The 24,343-nt window shown below is 44.3% G+C and overlaps 1 pseudogene; it reads right to left on the bottom strand.

Moving 5' to 3' along the window:
* Positions 1-8,289: 8,289 nt before the first annotated feature.
* Positions 8,290-11,092, bottom strand: LOC119299457 (annotated as a pseudogene).
* Positions 11,093-24,343: the final 13,251 nt, after the last annotated feature.

Below are 24,343 nucleotides of genomic sequence, written 5' to 3' on the forward strand. Positions count from 1 at the left end.
TATCTTATCTGGAAGATTAACTCCCACTTGATTCAAGCGATTGTAGTACTCAGACAATCTGGGCACATGCTCACTAGTTGAGTGATTCTCCTCCATCTTTTAGCTATAGAACTTGTTGGAGACTTCATATCTCTCAACTCGGGTATTTGCTTGAAATATTAACTTCAACTCCTGGAACATCTCATATGCTCCATGACATTCAAAAACGTCTTTGAAGTCCCGATTCTAAGCCATTAAGCATGATGCACTAAACTATCAAGTAGTCATCATATTGAGCTAGCCAAACGTTCAAAACGTCTGCATCTGCTCCTGCAATAGGTCCGTCACCTAGCGGTGCATCAAGGAAATAATTCTTCTGTGCAGCAACGAGGATAAACCTCAGATCACGGATCCAATCCGCATCATTGCTACTAACATCTTTCAACACAATTTTCTCTAGGAACATATCAAAATAAACACATGGAAGCAACAACGCGAGCTATTGATCTACAACATAATTTGCAAAATACTACCAGGACTAAGTTCATGATAAATTTAAGTTCAATTAATCATATTACTTAAGAACTCCCGCTTAGATAGACATCCCTCTAATCCTCTAAGTGATTACGTGATCCAAATCAACTAAACCATGTCCGATCATCACGTGAGATGGAGTAGTTTCATTGGTGAACATCACTATGTTGATCATATCTACTATATGATTCACGCTCGGCCTTTCGGTCTTCGTGTTCCGAGGCCATATCTGTATATGCTTGGCTCGTCAAGTATAACCTGAGTATTCCGCGTGTGCAACTGTTTTGCACCCGTTGTATTTGAACGTAGAGCCTATCACACCCGATCATCACGTGGTGTCTCAGCACGAAGAACTTTCGCAACGGTGCATACTCAGGGAGAACACTTCTTGATAATTAGTGAGAGATCATCTTATAATGCTACCGTCAATCAAAGCAAGATAAGATGCATAAAAGATAAACATCACATGCAATCAATATAAGTGATATGATATGGCCATCATCATCTTGTGCTTGTGATCTCCATCTCCGAAGCACCATCGTGATCACCATCGTTACCGGCGCGACACCTTGATCTCCATCGTAGCATCGTTGTCGTCTCGCCAATCTTATGCTTCCACGACTATCGCTACCGCTTAGTGATAAAGTAAAGCATTACAGCGCGATTGCATTGCATACAATAAAGCGACAACCATATGGCTCCTGCCAGTTGCCGATAACTTGGTTACAAAACATGATCATCTCATAAAATAAAATTTAGCATCATGTCTTGACCATATCACATCACAACATGCCCTGCAAAAACAAGTTAGACGTCCTCTACTTTGTTGTTGCAAGTTTTACGTGGCTGCTACGGGCTTAAGCAAGAACCAATCTTACCTACGCATCAAAACCACAACGATAGTTTGTCAAGTTGGTGCTGTTTTAACCTTCGCAAGGACCAGGCATAGCCACACTCGGTTCAACTAAAGTTGGAGAAACTCTCACCCACTAGCCACCTTTGTGCAAAGCACGTCGGGAGAACCGGTCTCGCGTAAGCGTACGCGTAATGTCGGTCCGGGCCGCTTCGTCCAACAATACCGCCAAACCAAAGTATGACATGCTGGTAAGAAGTATGACTTATATCGCCCACAACTCACTTGTGTTCTACTCGTGCATATAACATAAACATATAAAACCTAGGCTCGGATGCCACTGTTGGGGAACGTAGTAATTTCAAAAAAATTCCTACGCACATGCAAGATCATGGTGATGCATAGCAATGAGAGGGGAGAGTGTTGTCTACGTACCCTCGTAGACCGAAGCGGAAGCGTTGACGCAACATAGAGGAAGTAGTCGTACGTCTTCCCGGTTCAACCGATCCAAGCACCGTTACTCCGGCACCTCCGAGTTCTTGGCACACGTTCAGCTCGATGACGCTCTCCGGGCTCCGATCCAGCAAAGCTTCGGGGAAGAGTTCCGTCAGCACGACGGCGTGGTGACGATCATGATGTTCAACCGTCGCAGGGCTTCGCCTAAGCACCGCTACAATATGACCGAGGTGTAATATCGTGGAGGGGGGCACCACACACGGCTAAGGAACGATCACGAAGATCAACTTGTGTGTCTATGGGGTGCCCCTACCCCCGTATATAAAGGAGTGGAGGAGGGGAGGGCCGGCCCTCTCTATGGCGCGCCCTAGGGGAGTCCTACTCCCACCGGGAGTAGGATTCCCCCTTTCCTAGTCCAACTAGGAGTCCTTCCATGTAGTAGGAGTAGGAGACAAGGAAGGGGAAGGGAGAAGGGAAGGAAGGAGGGGGCGCAGCCCCTCCCCCTAGTCCAATTCGGACTAGGCCTTGGGGGGGCGCAAGGCCTACCCTAGGCAGCCCCTCTCTCTTTCCCGTATGGCCCAATAAGGCCCAATACTTCTCCCCCATATTCCCGTAACTCCCCGGTACTCCGAAAAATACCCGAACCACTCGGAACCTTTCCGATGTCCGAATATAGTCGTCCAATATATCGATCTTTATGTCCCGACCATTTCGAGACTCCTCGTCATGTCCCCGATCTCATCCGGGACTCCGAACTCCTTCGGTACATCAAAACTCATAAACTCATTATATAACTATCATCGAAACCTTAAGCGTGCGGACCCTACGGTTCGAGAACAATGTAGACATGAACGAGACACGTCTCCGGTCAGTAACCAATAGCGGGACCTGGATGCCCATATTGGCTCCTACATATTCTACGAAGATCTTTATCGGTCAGACCGCATAACAACATACGTTGTTCCCTTTGTCATCGGTATGTTACTTGCCCGAGATTCGATCGTCGGTATCTCAATACCTAGTTCAATCTCGTTACCGGCAAGTCTCTTTACTCGTTCCGTAATACATCATCTCACAACTAACTCATTAGTTGCAATGCTTGCAAGGCTTATGTGATGTGCATTACCGAGAGGGCCCAGAGATACCTCTCCGACAATCGGAGTGACAAATCCTAATCTCGAAATACGTCAACCCAACATGTACCTTTGGAGACACCTGTAGAGCACCTTTATAATCACCCAGTTACGTTCTGACATTTGGTAGCACACAAAGTGTTCCTCCGGCAAACGGGAGTTGCATAATCTCATAGTCATAGGAACATGTATAAGTCATGAAGAAAGCAATAGCAACATACTAAACGATTGGGTGCTAAGCTAATGGAATGGGTCATGTCAATCAGATCATTCACCTAATGATGTGATCCCGTTAATCAAATAACAACTCTTTTGTTTATGGTTAGGAAACATAACCATCTTCGATTAACGAGCTAGTCAAGTAGAGGCATACTAGTGACACTCTGTTTGTCTATGTATTCACACATGTATTATGTTTCCGGTTAATACAATTCTAGCATGAATGATAAACATTTATCATGATATAAGGAAATAAATAATAACTTTATTATTGCCTCTAGGGCATATTTCCTTCAACTGGAACCCCCCGGGGAAAGTAATGGGCCAACATGGGCCATAGGGGAGAGATAGGGCAGCCCACAAGGGGTGGAACCCCCCCCCCCATGGGAGTCCGAATTGGACAAGGGGAGGGGGCGCGGCCCCCCTTTCCTTCCCCTTTCCCCTTCCGAAAGAAGGAAGGGGGCTGACTAGGACTAGGCGTCCTAGTCGGTTCCCCCCTCCCCCACTTGGCGCGCCCCTAGGGCCGGCCTCCTTCCCTCTCCTCCTTTATATACGGGGGCAGGGGGCACCCCAAAGCACATCAATTGTTTCTTAGCCGTGTGCGGTGTCCCCCTCCACAGTTTACTCCTCCGGTCATATTGGCGTAGTGCTTAGGCGAAGCCCTGCGCGGATCACATCACCATCACCGTCACCACGCCGTCGTGCTGAAGAAACTCTCCCTCGACACTTTGCTGGATCAAGAGTTCGAGGGACGTCATCGAGCTGAACGTGTGCAGAACTCGATGGTGTCGTACGTTCGGTGCTTGATCGGTTGGATCGCCAAGACATTCGACTACATCAACCGAATTAAGCTAACGCTTCCGCTTTCGGTCTACGAGGGTACGTGGACACACTCTCCCCCTCTCGTTGCTATGCAACTCCTAGATAGATCTTGCGTGATCACAGGATTTTTTTTTTTGAAATTGCATGCTATGTTCCCCAACACTTGAGTCGTCTGACAAGGAGGACTAGGCGGATGAAACAGCGATGATGCAGGCGGTCCTTGTAGACACGGAGCATACGGAAGAGCTTGTTCTCAAATTCAATATATCAAATCAAGGGCCATCGAGTGTTGAATCGGAGCAGTGCACGGGGCATTTGACATTGATGGATGACTACTTCTCCCTCGATGCCCTATTCGCGGACAATTTTTGTCGGTGCTTTTGGATGCGAAAAAAATATATTCGATCACCTATACAATGGTGACTGATCCTACGATGTCTATTTCATCTTGAAGAAGGATGCCACAGGAATGATTGCATTCTCTATTACCAGAAGTACATGGTTGCATTGTGGATGCTTGCATATAACATGGCCGCGGATTCATAGGACGAGTACCTTCGGATGTATGGGAGCACATGCGGAGACGTCATGGTTAGATTTGCTACTGCGCTGGTCGAGATGTTTGTCCCTCCGTACTTGAGAGAACCAAATGTTGCAGACACCGAGAGGTTCTTGGCAATGTCCAAAGCATGAAGGTGGTCAGGTTTGTTCAGATCTCTTGATTGGATGCATCAGATATGGAAGAACTATCCAAAAGCTCTATAAGGGCAATACCATGTTAACAAGCCCACCATCATTCTTGAAAATAGTTGCGTCAGAGAACCTCTGAATTTGGCATGCCCGGATCTCACAATGACATTAATGTGCCGGTCTCCATTGTTTGCTAGGCTAACTTAATTAAGGGCAAGCTCCTCTTTGCAACTGTACTATCAATGAGCATCAATACAACATGGGCTACTATCTTCTTGATGGTATCTATTCTCTGTGGGCTACCTTCATCAAGACCATCTCTGAGCTAGTTGGTCAGAAAATATTTCACTTTACCCAAAGACAAGAATGAGCTAGAAAATATGTGGAGAGGGCATTTAGAGTGCTCGAGTCCCATTGCAGTTGTTCGTAGACCTACTAAACAATGGGATCCAGAGACCTTGTGGGAGGTGCTGACATGTTGTGTGATCATACATAACATGATAGTGGAGGATGAGGGTGAAGATGTTGCCGTGGGTCTAGAATTTGAAAACGTGGGTGATCATATCCAACTTTCAGATCAAAATTCGGCCATGTTTAACAAGTTTGTTCAAATGCATCAACAAATTCAGCATCAGGCAACTCATTAGCAGCTCAAGAAAGATTTTATTGAGTATCCATGAGCGGTTAAAGGGGACAACTAGAACATATGTGCTAGTTGAATTCAAGTTTGAACTATTAAAAAAACTTAGTTGGATTGTAATATTTAAATTAGAACTATTGTCGCATTTGAATATTTTCAATCATCTATAATTTGACATGCTATTATTTTGAGCTCGTGGATTTAAAAAAACAAAAGAGGCGGAAGTTTTAAGCAATGCTTGGGCTGAGTTTGCCAGGTCTGATTGGGTGCCGGGCAGTGGCCGGGAAGGCCGCCCAGACGTTTGGACAGATATGGGGGGCTACAGTTGGATGATCTTACCCTCCCTAATTTGATCCTACGATGTGATGATCGAGCCACCCTTAGACGTGAACTCCTCCACCAGATTTGTGCCCCTATCACCTGGCTACCAATAAAAGTTTCGGGGTAGCGCGTACTCATTGTCCATGAAGACAAGGTGATACCCTGCATGTTGTTGCACAAATATTTTGTAAAATATTTCAATAATATTTGATTGTATGAATGTGAATATTTGGAGTATAATATGATAAGTAGAACTAAAAATACATTCATACAAATACCAAATATTTATTATGTTTAACTATTGTATAGTTGTAAAATATTTTTAAATACCAATAGCAATAATAGAATAAAAATTCCCATGCATGTTAAAGTGGGCATTTTCCTATACATGGATGTATGTTGATACGAGTCATTTTTCATGCATGTTATATGTGGAGCCTAGCTCAGATGGTTATATTTTTTGTGGTGGAACCAGCCCATCAGGGTTTAAGTCCTAAACTTGGCATTGGTGCTCGCAACTTTTTTAATTCATTTTAGGTTTTCTCATTCCGTGGAGGAGACATTCCCTTCAACTATGAAGGAAACTGTGTTGCCTTCGTCAATCTCAGGATGATGTGTCGATTCAGTCTTTCGAAGATACTCATAAGGGTTAGATGTGCGTGCGTGCACACATTCGTAGAGACTAGGGGTTGGGGCGCCACCCAGTGGCGCCTCCTGGGAGGAAGTTTGTGCGGTCCCAGCTTGACAAGCGACCTTTCCACCCCTTTTTTCTCGAATTGCTGGTGAACATGCACATATAAGCAAGAAATTTGCAATAGAATTTACAACTAATAACAAATCAAACAACCTTTGAACAAACAACAGTATTTTAGGCCTTGATGCCTTTGGGTGGTGGATTATTCCCAACCAGATTAAACACTATATTATGAATAACAACAAAAAATTGTAAAACCAAACTGTCATAGAACCAATTGTACACTTGAGGGGCATGAGGTTGATGCTCGGCCAACAGTTGAAAGTTTATGACGACAGAGTTGAAGCTCCTCCTGTTCACCGGCTGAAGCTCTGCTAGCAGTAGATGTTTACAGTGACGCAAGAGATGCTATCTTTGCTCCTCCTGTTCACCGGCTGCTCCGTCAGATGCTTCGCAGCTGCCTGTCCGTCCCTCTGGTGTCATTGATCTCATCAACAACCTCCCTTGATTGGTCATCACTTTTGTGTCATACTATTTTTGTTACTGTCATTTGCATAATGTAAACTTATAGCTGTGTAAATAATGAATGTTTTGTATTAACACCCAATCTGAGTAACTGTGCGTACTAATCCTGCTTGTATATTTGTTAACGTGCATATGCAGTCCAAATGAGCGTCAGTTAAAAAAGAATACACGTAATAGAATGCAGCACGAGAGTATTCACTCATAAAGCAGAAGGGGTAACTCGATGACCCAAAATCATGCCTAATTCTGGTTTGAACAATCAACAGATAAGGTATGCTCCTATTGCCTGAAATAGAAAAAATAACTTAAGAAGTACTACGATGGTGGCTATTAAAGAATGTGGTTATGACCAAAATGTAGTAATAAGAAAAGCATTGACTACCTAATGAATAAATTTAGAAAGAACCAGGAAAAACCAATATCTGCAACAATGGGAACTGCAAGTAAAATATTTTCTGGTGGTCTAATCGAATTCATATAAACTTGGAAGGAGATAAGTGCATGTGGAGTAAAATACACATCCGCTGAGATTTGAATTCCCTAGTAAGGATTTATGTTGAATGGAATCGACAATCATAACAATATGAGTAGTTCTTAGCTTTTCTTGAACAACAAATATAGCATAAATATATGAACATACACTAACTGGTTTCATGGGTGCCACATTACCACCGTCATACTTAATTCTTGATTGTATAAACTATAAAGAAAAAGGAAAAATGGCAGAAAGTAAAATAGTTTAGTAGTTCCACAATCCTTTTTTCTGTTCATAGATAACTGAAGGCTTGTGGGTTGCACATCTCTCTTTGTCGAACAGAAAAAAAGACTACCAAATGTGTCTTTCCTTTTTAAGGCCACATGATTTGTTAAGCCAAACAAATAATTCTACGAGAAAACTGAACATACACAAGATATCAACATAACTATCAGAATGTAAGTTCCAAAATATCTATAAAATATCTTGCTGAAGTAACAATAATAATAAATACCTGAAAATTATCTACGTTGGCTTTCTTTGCTGACTGGTTATGTAGAAGTCTAGTACAAGTTCCCGAAATGCAAAGTTAAAGCAAATTTACATCCTCCAAGTGTTGATATTCATAGAAGCTAGAGATTTTTTCTTAATAAGAAATATTACATCCCCAATATGATGACAACACCATAAGATACATGTGACATGTGGGGTAATATAGTGGGCCCTACATGTCCCAATAATTGGAATATTGAATTCTCTTGGATCAACTCCAAGCACTTCCGCCTGCAAAAAAGCAACAAGAGGAACAGTAAATGAGAAAGAGCCATAAGCATTGCAAGTAGAGTATCTAAGCACATGATGTTGAGCTTGAGCATGTAAAAGCTTTTTAAGATAAGATATTCAAGATAGTTTCCTCAGGCTGCATACCACAAAGGTGTTAGGCCTCGCCACATCAAATGTTGTCACTCCAAGGAGACACTTGGGATAATAAGTTCCAGCTCTCTTGAAAACCTCCGCAACTATGGGGGCGGTTGAGTTCACAGGGTTGCTGATCAAACTCACAATTGCATTAGGACACTCTTGGCAACGCCTTCACAGATTGAGCAAACAATCCTAGCATTTTTGTTGAACAGATCATCCCTTGTAATTCCTGGTTTTATTGGGAGTCCACCAAGGATGATGACAAGATCCATTCCCGTAAGTGCCACCTCAAGTTGTTGTTGGCCAAGGAAGCCACACACCTAAAAGTTACATCTTTAATAGTTATTTATCACATCAGTATCTATGGTCAAATGCAACACATCTAGATAAAACAGTCACATTATACCGTGCATTCTTATAAATCAAGCTGAAAGGACAAGAATATGTGTATGTGCAAGTTCCTGACTGGAACTATAAGACAAAGCAATACAAATGTAACACATTCAGACAACAGATCAGCTCTAAGAGAAAAGCAATGACATCATAGATTGTAGATATTAACAGGCGCATGTGATGCAACAAGCTGCAGTATTAGAGGTTACATAAGCGATTCGATAGACGATAATGGCTCAGGTTATTCATGATTTTAGATGGTTAAAAACAGAGCATAGGTAGATCTTGATAGCAAGGGAAACATTAAGGCAACTTCAATAACAATGCATAAATTAACTTCAGTACTAACACGATGATTTTGGATATAAGTACTCAACCACAAATTCTGTGATACTTGGCAAACTATGAAATCATGTGTAACAATAGTATACAACGATGAAAATATTGCCCCAGTTTCACCGACACAGTGCCGTATCAGTTAACCAGCTGGTCAATGCATGCAGACCAGATAAATAACAACAGTCTAATAATCTTACATCATCTCTTGACCGCCACACCTTGTTCTAACCAACCTAAACCCGTTTGATGGATGCTTACCAAGATAGAAACATGCCAATAAAAGAGACCCCACATTGTTGTACATGTACTGTACAATATATGCCTAACTTCAGATGAGCAAAAAACCTACCACGTCTCCCTACTTTTCTACATTGTACCCCATGGGCATTTCCCTACGCTCTCGATTCCAAGGCAAAGGTACTCTTTTTCCCAGTACCCTAAAAGAACATGCACCGTAAGATTGACCTTTGCGCCTCGAATAAAAATATACATATGCACAAATAGGAATGCTGACTTACAAAAGAATTACTTACACTGAACTTGGCATTAATATATGCCATATCATTGGATAAAATATATAAGTGCATGCAATCCTTCTGTAAAGTAGGTTCAGTCCAGTTCCTCAGCAAATGATGCATTCTAAGTACTTCTGTGTACTTGTTTAACAGTTGAGTCTACAGTTTATGCAAAGTACGGCCAGACCATACTGAAATTACTCTTCGGATGAAGGATGTGAGAAGCCAAGAAATGCCTATTCTTGCAAAATTCATGATCTAGCATGATATGTAATGCACTTACCATCAGGATGCTCAAGGCCTTTAGATCACTTTCAGTCATGTGACGTAGGGCCGCCATGTCAACCTGTAACACAACAATTGTCAACCAAAGAAGAAAAAACAATGCAAAGATTTAGGTAAATAGTCAAACCTCCTCTTACTGGAAGGTAATAGAATACTTCTCAAGTCCAAGTGATTTCAGAAAACTGTCAAGGGGACTTTCAACCTACAAGCGTTCCCAAAAGAAAAAAAATTAGAACGGAAAGCAAAACAAGCTAGAAAGTGTATTTAAAATATCCAAATATGCAAGCTCACAATATTAAATCGGTTCAATGGAACTTTATGTCATCATAAAGTTCTCAGTGCCACTTTAGCTACTATTATATTTGGCGGTGAAAAAAAATCATAAAGCAGACTAACTAAATGTTATTAACACCTATAAAGTGTAAACAACACAACTGTAATGCTAGAAATGAGGATGGTATAAGTAACATTTCCTAGCATATTCACTCTTTTCAGCAGTAAAGTGCACTGTCTAGTAACATCTTAATATTATTTGCATCATATAATTCTACTGGCACTAAATGCATGTTGAAACATACATGACCAAAAGTGGCATCTAAGAGAATCGAGATACCTACTATGACATATTTCTATCATTCTGTGAAACCGTTCCTACTCAACAATGTTATCACTGTACATCATTTTATCAAAACAACTAAATTTAATAATTTATGATGCAATTAAAAGATGATGCGGTAGCACTATTTACCTATGCATTGTTCATATATATATCTCAGTATTTTTTTCATTCATAAGGTGAAGCGGTATATCTCAGCATTTTTTCATTCATAAATCACACCACGTGTTGCTTCAAATATATCACATACATCATGTTTCTAGGAGGTGCTAATTAAGTTCATACTAAAACAACCCACATCCAGCAAGTGATCAAATCTTCCTCGCACTCTCAAGTCTGAGACAACTATTTGGTAAGTGCAAGCTTTTCTTATGGAAGTATGGATTCATTCTTATAACCGTCTAAAGAACATTAGCAGTGGGTGTTTTCAACAGACTGATCACCACAGACAAAGAACAGAGGAATATGGAGCCTGAGAACCATAAATCGAGAGGCCAAATGAGAGGGATAGGGCTCACAAGGAGGGTCTTCTCATTGCCTCATCGTCAACATCTGCTCGAGACACATCTTGCAGGAGTCGCCCATGCCTTATTCTTCAACCACCCCGACCTCCTCCCGTGGCTACCGTCAGCCCTTGCCTCCTCATCTGCACCCTTCTATTTTCTGCTTCAGTACTGGACATGAATAGAAGATTCAGCTAGCTAGTCATACTCTAGATCTAATAGAGGGTGCAACATACAAGTGAACTTGGCATACATCCATGCTCGATAGATCAAGTGAGACATAAACATATCACAGTGTACTTTGTGCCAAACAAATTCCCCATCCACGCCTTACTTCAGATTAGACATTTTCTCTGTACACGAATGGGAAGAGTCAATTTGTGCCTATATTTTGCTTTACCTTTTCTGCTAAAAGTGTCATGCACATCATCAAAAACAATTTGTTGGGACACATGAAGTACTTTTAAAGCCTATCTTCAGAGACTCACAAAACTCAGAGAAAACCTTATAGAGCATATATGGTGTTATTGTTTCTATTTGTGCCTTCAAAATGTCAAATGTTCCATTCAAATACCCCGAAAACAATTTGTTCTTGCAATCATAATATTACAACAACACATCGCCCTTAAGATGTTCAGTGTGGCATATGTCATGAAGGACCTAAAGATAGCAGTCCCATTATTGTACGATAATGATACTGATTACTATTATTTTGTCGGAGAAGCAAACTAAGGAGTTACTTAAATGTAAAGGTCCGACTTCATACTTCGGAGCAATAGGCGCTATTGCGCCGATAGGAACCAGTGTGACAATAATCCATGTTTTTATAGTGACAGAAAATAGTGCCATCAACAAGATATCTGAAGAAGTGGAATTCACACCACATTGGTCATCTGCACTACCACTTTACAGAAAATAAGGGTTTGTCATATATGTACATTACCATGTAATCTCCATCTGTTTGTCTGAAAGAAATATGAAAATTAAACCCTCTCACCGAATCACTGTACTACATAAATCATGCCCAGTGCCATGCTTGCGCCTTTATTCCTGGAGTATTTGCAGCCGATGAGTCTATTTTTTATTTCTTTTGATTTACAGCTATTGGCATGAATTGGCACGTGCATTTGTGTAACACCCTCGATGCGGCTATATCTCCCACGTGTCGAAGCACGACTTAGAGGCATAACCGCATTGAAAGCAACATCGCAAGTGAGGTAATCTTCACACAACCCATGTAATACATAAGGGAAAGAGTTGCATAGTTGGCTTACAATCGCCACTTCACACAATACATGAATAAAGCATTACATTCATCCAAATACACTCAAGGTCCGACTGTGGAACCAAAATAAAAGAAGACTACCCCAAAAGCGACACAGATCCCCAATCGACCCCAACTGGGCTCCACTACTGATCAACTAGAACAAAACAACACAAAGGACACGATCTTCATCGAGCTCCTCCTTGAGCTTGGTTGCGCCACCTGCTCGGTATCATTGGTACCTGCAAGCTGGTTTTGGAAGTATCTGTGAGTCACGGGGACTCAGCAATCTCACACCCTCGCGATCAAGACTATTTAAGCTTAAAGGTAGGGTAAAAGGTATGAGGTGGAGCTGCAGCAAGCGACTAGCATATATGGTGGCTAACATACGCAAATGAGAGCGAGAAGAGAAGGCAAAAGCACATCGAACAACTATGATCAAGAAGTGATCCTAGAACAACCTACGTCAAGCATAACTCCAACACCGTGTTCACTTCCCGGACTCCTCCAAGAAGAGACCATCACGGTTACACACGCAGTTGATGTATTTTAATTAAGATCAACTTCAGGTTTTCTACAACCGGACATTAACAAATTCCCATCTTCCCATAACCGCGGGCACGGCTTTCGAAAGTTCAAATCCCTGCAGGGGTGTCCCAACTTAGCCCATCACAAGCTCTCACGGTCAGCGAAGGATATTCCTTCTCCCAAGACAATCCGATCAGGCTCGGCATCCAGGTTACAAGACATCCTCGACAATGGTAAAACAAGTCCAGCAACACCGCCCGAATGTGCCGACAAATCCCGATAGGAGCTGCACATATCTCGTTCTCAAGGCACACTCAGATTGTCCAAACTTCCGGTAGGCCAGCCCAGAGTTGCCCCTGGTGGCCACCAGCGGCTGACAGGTTGGACCAACACTCAGAGGAGCACTGGCCCGGGGGGGTTGAAATAATGATGACCCTCGAGTCTGCAGAACCCAAGGGAAAGAAAAGGCTAGGTGGCAAATGGTAAAACCAATGTTGGGCATTGCTGTAGGAGTTTTATTCAAGGCGAACTGTCAAGGGGTTCCCATTATAACCCAACCGCGTAAGGAACGCAAAATCCGGGAACATAACACCGATATGACGGAAACTAGGGCGGCACGAGTGGAACAGAACACCAGGCATAAGGCCGAGCCTTCCACCCTTTACCAAGTATATAGATGCATTAATTAAATAAGAGATATTGTGATATCCCAACAAAATATCCATGTTCCAACATGGAACCAAACTCCAATCTTCACCTGCAACTAACAACGCTATAAGAGGGGTTGAGCAAAGTGGTAACATAGCCAAACAACGGTTTGCTAGGACAAGGTGGGTTAGAAGCTTGGCTTCAACAATATGGGAGGCATGATAAGCAAGTGGTAGGTATCGCAGCATAGGCATAGCAATAGAGCGAGCATCTAGCAAGCAAAGATAGAAGTGATTTCGAGGGTATGATCATCTTGCCTGAGATCCCGCAAGGAAGAAGAACGAGTCCATGAAAAAGACAAATGGACGTAGTCGAACGGATCCTCACAACACGACGTTACCGGATTACCGAGAAGAAGTGCACCGGAAAGAAAGCAAACAACATAGTAAACAACCACTACAACAACATGGCATGATGCACAACAAGTATGATGCATGTCCGGTTTAATGGAGCATGGCATGGCAAAATGCACAAGCAACCCTACAAATTAGTGGAGCTCAATATGCAACTCCGTTGCATATTGACGAAACACCACGTGACTTATTTAGTTCGATCTTGTTTATGTACCCAACAATATTAAATGTTGGTTAACGTGGCAAGGGGCGAAACACAACAAAACTACCTATCTAGGCAAGTTTAAATGAGGCCGGAAACAACGAACAACACTTCCGGATAATCCTCATATCCATTTATTAGGTTTGGTACTGTTCTGCCCTAACACAATTTTAGAGTTGTTAAACATGCAAAGAGATGCCACCATGATAAACTAGGCATTTTTCTACCCCATTTACATATAAAGATTAATTAAAACCGAGCTACGGTTAATTATTTATGAAACAAATCATTTTAGCATGGCATTTAAGCAAATTTAAACAAACAACATTTTAAACATTTTAAACATGGGTGAAAATGACATATTATGAACTAGATGAAAAACTAAACATATTTCATATATAATTCATTTTAATCCGATGCACGAATTGTGAGTTATTATATGCATGTTGTGCAAGGGGTTTTCTGTAAATCTGCAAACTCCTGGATATAATTAGATAAATCACTCCGCGGAAAAAAACATGAGTCAGGCCGAAACTGGCCCGAACTGGGCTCTATAGGAGCAATCCGAAGATGGGCTTCCTCACATTGGGCCTCACAGAGCTGGGCATTGCTGGAAGCGATGCTGGGCCGCGGCGGGAGAGAAGGCCGGCCCACGCAGCTGGCCAATGCAGTCAACGCGCGGCTGGACCGTGCTCCTCTCGCACGATCTGACGAGGCAGACAACAACGGTTCAGCGCGGCGGGACGAGGCAGCTCTGCAGCAGTTGAGGGCGGCGTCTGGCGCGATGCAGGGGACGGCGAGGGAACTTGGGCTCCGGGAAGACGGCGATGGGATGGAGATGGTGGGGAAAATGACCACGGTGATGGATCTAGGCCAGGTTCGGGCGGGGGCCCGGTGAAGAGGAGGTCGGGGACGACCATGGGGTTCCTGTCAGCGGGAGGAAAGAGACAGAGAGAGGTGAGGTTCAGAGAAGAAATGGAAAAGGAAAGAAAAAGGACAGGCAGGGGAGGAGAGGGTCACCGGCGCGGCGTGAAGAGGCTCGGAAGGAGGCACCTGGTCATCAGCTGGGGCGACGGCCTCAAGGACAGGCTCTGGGATCGATCTCCTAGGGCAAGAGACGGCGGGTTCAGGAGCATCAGATGTAGAGCGAGAGAGAGAGGGAAGGGAAGCATGCGCGGTGACCTGTTGCTGCTACTGCCGGCGAAGGCGAGCTCCGGCTGACGAGGTCGCCGGCTGACGGCAGGGTCGACGGAGACGCCCGGGCACGAGGGACTTGGGCGCGGGGTCGACTGCTACTGGCGCTGGGGTGCTCGGGGTTGCTGTTGCTGCGGGCTCGAGGAGAAAAGGAGGAAGCCGCGACATGAAGTGGCTCTGGTCTCCAATGGTGTGAGCTGCCGGAGTGGAGGCAAGGCGGCGACTGCCTCGATCCCATCCGGATCGAGCGCTGGGAGACGGCGCGCTGTGGGGGTTGGCTCGGGGCTCAGGCAGGATTGGCGGGGATGGAATTTTGGATCGGTTTGGTGGTTGGTTGGGTGAAGAGCTCGAGGTGGATTGGAAGGTGGCGGCGGCCGAGAGGGATCGATGGGACATCTCCCTAGAAGTTAGGGTTTTGTCCATATTTAGATTAGGGAGTTTTTATATAAGGAAAAGAGGGGAAGTTTAGGGGCTAATCCGTCCCTCCAAATAAAATCGAGCGGTCGAGAAAAATATGCTAGGAAGCCCAAATGAGAAAACGGAGACATTTTGTAGATGTTTGGGGATGATCCGGACACAACGGTAGCGACAGCCCGAGTCGGGTCCGGGACAGCTTTCGGGCGCGCGCGCGAGGAGGGTCGCGGGCTAACGAGAGAGGTTAGGTAGGGACTGGTGATGAGTAGTGGACTGAATAGATGGTCTCGAGCTGAGAGAAGAGAAGAGAGAGAGGCCCGGCGACTGTTTTCGGAGACCGAAAACGTCCGACGTTAGACCGGCTATACTGCCGCTATAGTTATCCGTTGGGCATCAAACGGACTCCGAACGTGATGAAACTTGGCAGGCGGCCTACTGACAACAAAACAACACCGCATGCCAACTTTCAACCCATTCCGAGAACATTTTCCGGCCACTTATAAAATATTATTTCGGACATGCCACGGGCGCGTGCAAGTGTGTCTGGGCTCAGAACGGACAACGGAAGGAACTGGGAGAACCCAGGCGAATGCACGTTTTGAAAACATGATGATGCAATGCACATGATGACATGACAAGATGCGACACGCAAGCAAAAGACAAGGCAACAACAGCGAATCACTGGAAGACACCTGGCACGACAGTCTCGAGGCGTCACAATTTGGTCCTAGTAGGCTAGCACTGACAATAATTTGAACCTGTCAATTGGCTGATTAAATAAGCTTTCTCTGATTTCTATAGACGCAGTTGCAACAGTTAGCTGCAGCAACTGTATCTTTCTTTTACAGGTGGGGCATGCGTTCGGACTGAGTTATACAATTATTAAATCAGCTTAATTGTTTAAACAATTTGCTCATGTTTGTGGCCTAACAATACCTTTGTTAATAGTTGTCAACTAAAAGAGGATCTACCTTTTCTAATGGTCGCCCGATAAAAGAGGATCTAGACCCTCATGAGTTTCCATTGTATAAAATTATTCTTTGCTAACAATAATTTTGCTAAGTTGCTCTCTACATCTTGGTGTTATTAGTCTAAATATTCTGATTCCGAAGGATGGTTCCTAACAATAGATCTTTTAATAAATTTTAAACAACAATATCTTGTTAATTTTAGTTCTGTCTAGGATGATGAAATTCAATTTTGTTCTACTACAGATTAGTTTAAACATCTTCGGCTAAGTACAAAGGCGAGCTCACCGTGCCGCAGGCGCATGCTGCATACAGTCCGGCATGGACACCTTCAGTTCTGAATTTTTCCTTTGCAAGGGAATGTGGAGCATGGTTTTGCTGCAGCTAGCCTCTTCCTTCATCCTCCGTTGGGTGGTGCCAAGGGTCAGATCAACAAATATGAGAGCTAATATGTGTAATATTCACTACTATTCTTCATGCATGTGTTGCTTTTTTCATTTTGCAACCAACAAATAATACCATGGCAGTTTGTTTAGCTCAATTACTAAGATGATATACATAATACTTTGAGAAAGTTCAACACGATATAAAATTGAATTAGGGGCATCTCAAATGACAAGTTATCTTTCTCTCATGTCCCGTTGCCATCTTAAAAGGAATCACCAAAGTAGTTATATACTTATATCATTCTTTTGGTTCTGTTGCAGGTTCTTGACAAATGTCAATTTTTCAGAGCTGTCCAAGAGAAAGAAAGGGATTGGGCTCACTTGGTAGGGAAAGATGGCCTGCACGCCCGCCATGGTGCTCCTCCGTCACACCCGCAGCCTGCACAAACCAAACGCACAAATCAAATCGACAAATCCAGAACAAGAAGAAGATGAGGTGAGGGGAGTGGAGGAGGATGGAAGGCGTAAGTACCTTTGGCGTCTACGTGCTGCAACCCATCGCCGGCGTCGAGGACCACCACATCAGTAAGCACCAAGAGAAGGCCGCCGCCGCCGTCGCCCTATCCCCATCCCCATCCATCCATGGGTGCGTGTGGGTCTAGGGTTTCGCCCCCATCCATCCATGGGTCGGATCAGACCTCCATGGCCGACCACGAGGCCCAGGTGGACGAGGGCGCGGGTGAGGGAAGGAGAGAAGGGGTGGGGTGGGGGGGGCGCCAGCTGCGGGGGAGGACGCTGGTGGCGGCGGCGGCGGCTGCAGACGAGGGAGAGGGAGATGAATCGAGGGATGAGGGTCGGGGGCTGAGGGCCTGAGGCTGAGAGAACCCTCCGCTTTTTTTCCTTCGACTGTTTCTTTTTTGTCTTTAGCTAGTCCGATGTGGATGCAACCAGTGAGCGCCCATGATGCACACGTTAATGTTTTGGATGGGTGTGTGCGTATGTATTAGTGACTGAGTTTGTACTATGTTAAAAAGAAATAGTTGAAAGATTAGTTATGTACACTAAAATACTCCGCAAAATAATTGGTGTCACATGGGATAGGACATAGGAAAACGTTTAAAATCATCCGGTTGATGAATCGCGCTTGTAAGCCGTCTTGAGCGATCGACACGCGTCAGGTGGGCTCCACGCGCCGCTTAGCTGGCTCCCTCCCTTATCCCGCGATGTGAAGCACACAGCCAGACACGCCGGGCCACCGTAGCTGCAGAGACACGCCACCGGGGCTGCAGTGGTGGCCGCCGGAGCTGCAGAAGAAGATGGAGGCTGGCGGGGCTGCAATGGAGCACCGTTCGGGGGTCGTTGACGCCACCAGGGCTGCAATGGAGCTCCGTCGGGGCTGTGAAGGACCAGCCACTTCAATGCAGCAGGGGCGCTGCCGGCCGGTGCTGCAGAGCGTCGCCGGCGCCGTCGAGGGGGGCGCGTTGCAACTTCGACCCGTGTTGCGAGCCTGCAACCCACTCGACGGTGCTGCATGTTGTATGGGGCGCGATGTCGTCAGGTCACCGGTGCTGCGATGCAGCCCTCGTCGCCGGTCACCGGTGCTGCGATGAAGCCGCCGGCGCCGGTGATGCAATGAAGGCCTTGTCACGGCCACCAGTGCTACAATGAAGCTCTCGTCGTCACCGCCGGTGCTGCAATGAAGCCCTCGTCGGCGGCTGCCAGTGCTGCAATGAAGCCTCGTCGCCGGCCATCGGTGCTGCAATGAAGCCATGTCGTCGCCGGCCATGGGGTGGTTCTCCTACTCTGCAGCAGCGCTGGAGCGGCGGCGACGGAGAGGTCCGCTGCGAACATTGCGTTTGCTGACTCAGGAGGAGAAAGCCGGGAGCATGCTGATGCGTTGACCCCATCTACGGCTACACAGGGATGAATCGGATGGCTACGGACCCGACTTATTTCTGAAGGAAATAAGTCGGTTGATTTGTAGCAGGCGTCCTATCATGCATCCGTAATACTTATCCCCAAGAAATGGAATGTATTCCACGTTACCACCACCCCACGTTGTCATAATCGAGATCGATCCTCCACCTCACAGATCGTTCCGACCTGCCGCAGCCGCTGCGGCCATTGATGCGCAAAATTATCTCTTCCTCCCAACTAAACAGGTCAATTATTTGCTCGTGGGTCGCCGACCTGAGCTGGTACCATATGAGTTAGTTGTGTGAATCATTGTACGCCTCCACAAGCCATCTGTCCACGACAACTCTCCTTGCCTACCTTCTCGTCACCTTCTTCAATTAGCAGCCGCGAGCAAGCAATGAATACATACATGCACTTGGTGTGTTCGTGAGCTGGTTTATCTGCGCCTGCGCGCGAGGGAGAGTAGAAGCTCCGACCTTGCCAATGGCAATGCCTTGGGAGATGGTGGTGTGCATAGCGGGCAACGTGTGGGTGCTGCTCGACGGCTGGATCTCCGTCTGCTTCCTGGCCGCGGACGAGGCCGCCCGCCTCCTCCGGTCGGCTACCGATTGATCATTGATGATCAGGATAACCAGAGGTACATTATTGGGACATTTACATCTATGCCCTTAACTCGAACCCATTACTCAGTTTTGCCCCTAATTTTTAGGTATGCTCAGTTTTGCCCCTCCGCCGTTAGTGTCACTTATAGAAATGCCCTTTTGCGACATTACCGTCTGGTCAAAGAACTTTGACCACCCAGAAAAAATAGCAAAAAAAATCAAAAAATCTGAATTTTTGTGGGATCGAAGATAGTCATGTCCGCAAGGCGTGTGCAAATTTCTGTGCCGTTCGGACACCCTGAGAGCTCGTGGCAAAGGAAATCATAAATTTTGTACGCATGTGAACAGTAAATTCAAAAAAATAGAAAAAAATTCAAAAAAATATGAAATTTTGGAGAACTGAAGATACTTAGGTGCACAAGATGTGTGCACATTTTTGTTGTGTTTGGACATCGTAGGAGCTCTCGGAGAAAAAAATAAAGTTTAGCTCCTACGAGCTCGTACGGGCTCATACGATGTCCAAACACAACAAAAATGTGCACATATCTTGTGCACCTAAGTATCTTCAGTTCCCCAAAATTTCATATTTTTTTGAATTTTTTTTCTATTTTTTCGAATTTACTGTTCACATGCGTACAAAATTTATGATTTCCTTTGCCACGAGCTCTCAGGGTGTCCGAACGGCACACAAATTTGCACGCGCCTTGCGGACATGACTATCTTCGATCCCACAAAATTTCAGATTTTTTTGATTTTTTTTGCTATTTTTTTCTGGGTGGTCAAAGTCCTTTGACCGGACGGTAACGGCGTAAAAGGGTATTTCTATAAGTGACACTAACGGTGGAGGGGCAAAACTGAGCATACCTAAAAATTAGGGGCAAAACTGAGTAGTGGGTTCGAGTTAGGGGCAGAACTGGAATTGGCCCTACATTATTTGTTGCGTGCATAGATTGAGCCTTTCTTCTTCAAGCAATGTTCGTTTCCTCTTTTCGTGCATTCCTAAAGCCCAAGGACTGCACTCACTTTTAGGTGGATTCTCACCTGTTTTGAACAGGTTTCTTCCATACCATAAAAGTGAGTTTGGTGCCTGAAAATATGGAGGCTAATGAGTGTTTAGCTTTCTAGATACTTCCTCTCTAAGCTACACCAAAAAAGTCTTATATTTTGTTACAGAGATAATATTATCAAGTAGGACCCAGAATTTCCGAGCCCAGACTCAAATGAGCTCGGATGAACAGTAAATTTAAAAAAAAATCAAAAACCTAACCAGTTTTTTTTCACGCCTTCTAGGAATGTGATTCCATGGCGAATTTTTGCAAGCACTTTAACTTTTGTCAATGTTTGTCACAAAAAATATTCAATTTTTTCTGATTTGTTTTTGATTTTATTGTTCACCGGGCTCATTTGAGCTCAGGAGCAGAAGGACACTTTCATATCTAGGACTGCCGTTGCACCATGACAAACTGAAAAGAGATCTTCGGGCAATGGTAGATAAGATGCTAGCTAGAACTACTAGGTGGAGAGGAAAACTCCATTCATATGAAGGGAAGTTAATGTTGATAAGATCCTACTTGGCCAACATTATCATTTACATGTTGTCCTTTTTAAAATTTCCACAATGGGCCATTCAACTAGGTTATGTACACATGGCTAACTGCATGTGGAATGATGTTGAAGAAACCACAAAATCCACTTGTCAAATTGGCCATATATGTGCATAAGAAAGAATAGGAAGGTTTATGTGTACCAAACTTGCAAAACCTGAATTTTGCCCTATTGGATCTTGGGTTAAATGGTACATTGGTGGGGAGGGACCACTATGGAAATAAACTATTGAGGATAAATACATTACCAGAAACCCTAACATCTCGTGTTTTCATGATGTACACCCCTCCCAATTCTGGAAAGGTGCGACGTAATTGGCATCTAATGCAGTTAAGATGGGGTTCAAATGACATGTAGGAAGATACATGGTTTGGCTACTCGACTTTAGCCACTCGATGTTGGTACATCTACTTCATAGCGAATGAACAATCTAAAACTTTAGGTGAGTTGTGGGACAGTAGCGAGTTGAATTGCGCTTTTAGGAGGACCTTCACTGGTAGTTGCTCCCAGTTGATAAAGATAGTTAAGTCTAAGAGGTGTTCCACCTTTTTTTCCTGCAGTATAGTCCCTTAAGATGCCTCCCAAGATTTGGGTGTTTGTGTTCATTTTAACTTTGGACATTATGATTAAGGTTTTTTTTGTAGTAGCTGCCTCAAAACAAGCTTATGACTAGAAATAACTTAAGGAGAATATGGATTTCTAACCCACTTGAATGCCTCACATTATACTGATATTGAGTATGTGATCATATGTTAGAGAAGTTTTTTACACTAATGTTCATAATTTGGAGTCTGTACCAAATAGCATCTCAACGGATAAGCAGTGAATGTTTTAAGCAATTTAAGTTAGTTTCTACAACAAGTTTGTGTGGATTGTGGAATTCTAAGAATGACCTGGTCTCTAACAGGAAATGTTGGTTAAATACGAAATATGTCTGGAGCATGGTGTTATTATGTTAGAGAAACTATAAAGTACCTTCTCATTGAGTTGGAGGGAGGAAAATTGGTGGAGCAATTCATAGGCCTGCTACTCTATAACCTAAAGATGTTCCTGCCATTGGAACCAAACTATAGAAGTGGAACAGTGTGAACTATGTGCTTTCATCAAAATCCAATGTTGGAGGTACGCTTCATGAATGGAGGATCACATTGTAATATCTCGAGAAGCACCCCATAGATGGTGATTCAATCCATGTCTTGATATGACAGAACTAGGGCCTTGAAACTTTGCCCAACTAGTAGAGTAGACTTTTAGTTTGTACTTTGTGTTTTGTACCACATATAGACAATTGTTTTGAGTGTTCTTTTATTTTTCCAGCGGTACCTGAAGGGATGTTCCTTTTGGATGTATGATTATGTGACCAATTGGTTTCCTTTCAATGAAATGGAGTCGTGCACCACAGGCAGAACACACCACTAGTGGCGAACGAAAAACAACTATAAGTAGCGGACGCGAGTGGTGAGTCGATGCACTTGCGAGCCATTCATGTATATATTACCAGTGGTGGAAATATATTCCTACTCGGCACTAGTATCCTTGCCCATGCCAAAATAATTGTTGTTGTTCTAGCATTACTTGTTGCCGTGGCAGTGTTTTTTCCTGTGACGATAACATTTTGTAGATGACATCTCATCACATTACATGACATAGATAAATTGATGTATGAACATTCAATCATGAATCCATATAACGAAATTGCAATACATGTATAACATTAATTGATACTCCTCATTACATGCATGCAATCCCACTTTTTGTTTTAGAGATAAAACATTCTGAATTTTGAGATATGAAAAGTTTCCTACTAACATAATCTATTATATCCTTATCTACATGCATGTATATATATATATGATTTTTTTCAGAAAGGAGATTGAAACCTCCGACCTTTTTGCATCATTGTGATGCACACAAACAATTTTCTTAAAGTTGATGCAATACAATGAGGCCAAACACATCAACAAACAGAGTACATAAATTAGATAACTACAATGGGCCATTACAAGATATGAAATTAACACCTACGACTAAGTCCGACTTCTTCCACAACAATGTCTTCAAGAAGGGATACATGCCCTTGTCCCATTGTCGCCACGTCCGGCCAAAGATGACCAAGACAAGGATCTTTCATCCTGATTGTTCAGACCAACTAGTGAAAGCTGAAAACATCGAGTAGACATCACCTTCATCAAGGTAACGACGCAAATTCATCGCTGCTGAGTTTGACCAGTAAGGGGCAGAGCACGTGTTTTCACCCCAGAATTGAAGCGATGCTCGAGTCACCTTCTTTATGATCTCCCAATAGTCACGTCCACTAATACTCCACGACCGGAATGGCCCTAATGAATGGGTGTGATGACCAGTAGAGCATTATGCACTATACCTAAATGAGTAATGTTCGTCTATTTTTTTCTTGCGAATAGGACCCAAAACCATGTTGAAATTATGCAGTGGTACAACGCACCCCCATAAAAGTAGAGAATTACAAACAGAACCATAGGGAACCGATCCAACAACCACACCAGCACGGGATGAGAGCGCGCCATCGCCGCCGCCGCTCCCTCTCGGAGCCAGGATAACCTTGGTTGTGCGCAAGGATTATTGACAACGGGAAGTCTCCATCATCGGCCGAGCAGGACCAGCACGCAAGAGAGAAGCCACACCGGCACCGCGTCACTACTTGCGTTGGTTTCATGAACCACGAGCGTGTTGAGGAGTCGTCACCAACGAGAGCCAACAAAATCAGGGTCCAAAAGATGCAAAGAGGCCCGCCGATGCCGAACGCTAACACACCGCTGCACCACCTTCCACCGACCTCATTGCCGCCTGATGAAGCTATGTACCTAGGGTAGGGTCATGGACCTGTCCTAACTGCCCTACCGAAGGACATCTCTAGAAGAAACCACCTTTCAATAGACTTGGAGGTGTTCCACTCGACAGACTCGAAGACGCTCGACCAAGAAACAATCACTCGACCAAGATCCAACCACTCGACGGCCAGGAGACCTGAAGTCACTCCACACGCTAACGGTCGGTCATTAAGTAGCCTTTATGGTCATCATAGCACTTTATTACTAGCGTTACCAGTAACGCTCTGCCTTAATGTACATTGAACCCTTTGTAACGTGGGCTGGCCGGGGTCCTGGCACACTCTATATAAGCCACCCCCCTCCTCCGAGACAAGGGTTCACACCTCTGTAACCCATATTCATATAATCCAGTCGACCGCCTCCGGGCTCCGAGACGTGGGGCTATTACTTCCTCCGAGAAGGGCCTGAACTCGTAAACC

This window comes from Triticum dicoccoides, chromosome 5A, assembly GCF_002162155.2.
Source record: "Triticum dicoccoides isolate Atlit2015 ecotype Zavitan chromosome 5A, WEW_v2.0, whole genome shotgun sequence".
NCBI classification, from domain to species: domain Eukaryota; kingdom Viridiplantae; phylum Streptophyta; class Magnoliopsida; order Poales; family Poaceae; genus Triticum; species Triticum dicoccoides.